The sequence below is a fragment of the Elephantulus edwardii genome, unplaced genomic scaffold (assembly GCF_000299155.1).
Source record: "Elephantulus edwardii isolate Elephantulus edwardi_28Jun2011 unplaced genomic scaffold, EleEdw1.0 scaffold00042, whole genome shotgun sequence".
NCBI classification, from domain to species: Eukaryota; Metazoa; Chordata; class Mammalia; order Macroscelidea; family Macroscelididae; genus Elephantulus; species Elephantulus edwardii.
In genome coordinates, this window is record NW_006399792.1 from 9,817,610 (window position 1) to 9,821,310 (window position 3,701).

At 36.4% G+C, this 3,701-nt stretch overlaps 1 pseudogene; it reads left to right on the forward strand.

Moving 5' to 3' along the window:
- The first annotated feature begins 2,232 nt into the window (after nt 1-2,232).
- On the forward strand, nt 2,233-3,260 carry LOC102847696 (annotated as a pseudogene).
- The last annotated feature ends 441 nt before the right edge of the window (nt 3,261-3,701 follow it).

Sequence of the window (3,701 nt, forward strand, 5' to 3'; positions counted from 1 at the left end):
AAGGCTTTACTCCTAGGTCTTTTATCCATCTTGAGTTAATTTTTGTGTATGGTGTGAGATACAATTCCTGTTTCAGCTTTCTGCAGGTAGCTGTCCAGTTTTGCCAGCATCATTTGTTGAAGAGAGGTTGTCATTACCCATTTGATAGGTTTTATTTCCTTGTCAAATATCAGTTGACCATAGATAGATTCATTTCTGGGTTTTTGATTCTGTTCCATCGGTCTATGTGCCTGCCATTATACTAGTGCCATGCTGTTTTGGTTACTACTGCTGTGTAGTAGATTTTTAGTTCAGGAGTACTATATCTCCCACTTCATATGTGTTTCTCAGAAGTGCTTTTATTTTTTTTATTTGGGATCTCTTTCCTCTCCAAAGAAACGTGACAATTTCCCTTTCAATATTCTTGAAAAATGAGTGATGTATCTGTATTGGGATTGTGTTGAACATGTAGATTGCTTTTGGTAAGAGTAATATTCACAGTATTGAGCCTTTCTATCCATTAACAGGGCACATTTTTTCCATTTCTTTATGTCTTTTATTCTGTCTTACAGAAATGTTCTGTAATTTTCTCTGTATAGGTCTTTTGTTTCTCTAGTTAGGTTCACTCCCAAGAATCTCAATTTGTGGTTAGCTATTGTAAATGATACTGCTTTCTTGGTTGCATTCTAGGATTTCTCTTTGTTACTGTAGAGGAATCCCACTGATTTTTTTTTATGTTGATCTTATATCCTGTCACTCTACTAAATTGGTCTACTAACTCTAACAGTTTATTGTTGAGTCCTTGGGGTTTTCTGTGTACACTATCATATCATCTGTATATAACAATAGTTTCACCATCTCTTTTCCAATCTGGATGCCTTTTATTTCCTTGTCATATTGCCCTAGCAAGCACTTTAAAAAAAAATAGAATAGAAATAGTGACAGTGGACATCCTTGTCTGGTCCCTGTTTGCAAGCAAAATACTTTTAGTCTTTCTCCATTCATAAAGATATTGGCTCTTTGATTTTGTATATATACTTTTGACTATGTTCAGGAAATTCCCTTCTGCTGCAATTTTGTTGAGTGTCTTTATCAGGAAGGGGTATTAGATTTTGTCAGATGCATTTTCTGCATCACTTGCTAAGATCATATGGTTCTTGTTATTTAATTTGTTAAGATGGTAAATGATGTTGATTATTTGCCTAATTTTGTATTAGGGTTATGCTTGGTTCATGACTCTGGAAGTGTTCCTTCTTTTCCAATTTTTTGAAATAATTTAAGTAGAATTGGTGATAAATCCTTTCTGAATGTTTGGTAGAATTCAGCTGTGAAGCTATCTGGTCCAGGACTTTACTTACGGGGAAGTCTTTTATGACCTGTTCAATGTCTTCTTTTGGGATAGGTCTATTTAAGTGTTCTGTATCTGTCCTTGTCAAACTGGATAGTGCGTGAGTTTCAAGGAATTTGCCCATTTCTTCTAGATTTTCAAATTTATCAAAGTATAGTTTTTCCTAATATTTGATATTTTCAATTTAATCTCATCTGGTTCTGTTGTGATGTCACCTCTATAATTTCTTAATAGAGTTATCTGTGTCTTCTCTTTTTTTCCTTTTGTTACGTTTGCTAGTGATTTGTCAATTTTATTGACCCCCGCAAAAAACAGCTCCTTCTCTTATTGATAGTTTCAATTGTTTTTATGTTTTCTATTTCATTGGTTTCAACTCTTATCCTAATTTCTTTCTTTTTTTTTTAGAGGCTTTAGGATTAGATTGTTGCTGTTTTTATTTGATGAAGGTGTTGAGTTAGATACTTGATTTTTCTTTCTTCCTTTTTTTATGTCTGTGCCTAATGCTATGAACTGTCCTGTGAGGACTGCCTTAGCTGCATCCCAGAGTGTTTGGTATATTGTATTTTCATTTTCCTTTGTTTCCAGGAACTTTTTAAATTTCATTCTTTATTTCTTTTTTAACCCAATCATGTTCTAGAAGAGAGTTATTCAGTTTCTACATGAGTGTTCCATTTTCTTTTTTTATATTTGCTGGATCATTCAAGATTCTTCTCATACCATCTCTCAGAATTGCGACTCAAAGCTTGAATTTGTTTTTCAGTTCTTTTAACTTTAGGAAAAGTGCAGACAGAATGTTCCTTAAAAGCAAAGGTAGACACGGATTGGTTGCTCTTCTACCCGGAAGTAGTCGTGGGCGCTCGGAAGCTGCGGAGGGACTCGGGTTTGGTTGGCACAGCAGCTGCAGAATGGTTGGCAGTGGTGGGAAGTGGGGGCCTGGCAGGGAGGGCCAGCAGTGTGAAAAAACAGTTGCTGTGAAGAAAAGTAAGTCCTGTGAAGCTGATGTCGCCAGTGACCTTTGAAAAGAAGTAGAAAATCATTATAAGCTCCCCCTGCCTGAAGATTTCTATCATTTCTGGAAGTTCTGTGAAAAACTCGATCCTGAAAAGCCAGCTGATTCACTTTCTGCAAGTCTAGGACTTCGCTTAGTGGGCCCTTATGATATCCTTGCTGGAAAACATAAAACAAAAAGTCAACAGACCTGAATTGTAACCTTCACTGGGGGTTTTACTATGATACTCCTGAGTTCCAGACCATAATTATTGGAGGTAGCAAAACTCAGTACCACATGGGCTATTTCAGGGATTTTCCTGGTGAACTTCCTGTGTATGTTGGTACAAATGAAGCAAAGAAAAATTGTGTAATTGCTCAAAGCAGAGATAATGTGTTTGCTGCAATCAAGTTATTTCTGATGAAAAAGTTTAAAGATATAGCAGATAAAAAGAAAGCTAGTCTTTTGAAGAGCATAGATGAAAAACTCACAGAAGCAGCCAGATAACTTGGTTACTCACTCAAACAGAAGACCTTGAAGATGAAACAGATAAGAAAGTTGTAACAAAGACTTTTCATGGTGCAGGTTTGGTCGTCCCAGTTGATAAAAATGATGTTGGGTACAGAGAGCTTCCTGAAACAGATGCTGATCTCAAGAGAATTTGCAAGGCAATTGTTGAGGCACCAAGTGATGAGGGAAGACTGAAAGCTTTTACTCCCATTCAAGAAATGATGACTTTTGTGCAGTTCGCCAATGATGAGTGTGACTATGGCATGGGCTTGAGTTGGGAATGGATCTCTTTTGCTATGGTTCACACTATTTTCATAATGTTGCTGGCCAGCTTTTACCTCTTGCATACAATCTGTTGAAGAGGAACCTGTTTGCAGAAATTATTGAAGATCACCTGGCAAACAGAAATAGAACATAGACCAACTTGCAGCCTAAGTAAGAGGTGTTGACTGTGGGGTATAATTTAAAGCATTAGTATTAAACTTGTCATTTTTATTTTTGTTTTAAAGGAATACAGAAAATAAATTGATGGAAACATTTGCTAAAAACCCTTAAAGCTCTTCAGGCCTGTGTTGGTTTATTTTGTGGTTATTTTGGATTTTTTTCCATGTGCAATAAATGACTGTCAAGTCATTCAAGTGGTGAGGCCCTTGTCACATTTTGGAAGACAACTAAAATCGTGTTCAGAGGAAGTTGCTGCCTAAAGCCTATGGATAAGCAGGCTGCCTTTCCTCCCCAGATGTCCTGTTTCAGAAAGTAACAGATAGATAAATAATTTCTTTCCTAGGACAGCTATTGCATACATACATACATCCTTTAAAGATTGTTAAAAACCCTCCTTTATCTTTCATTGAATAAAGACTTGCTTAGCTGGAA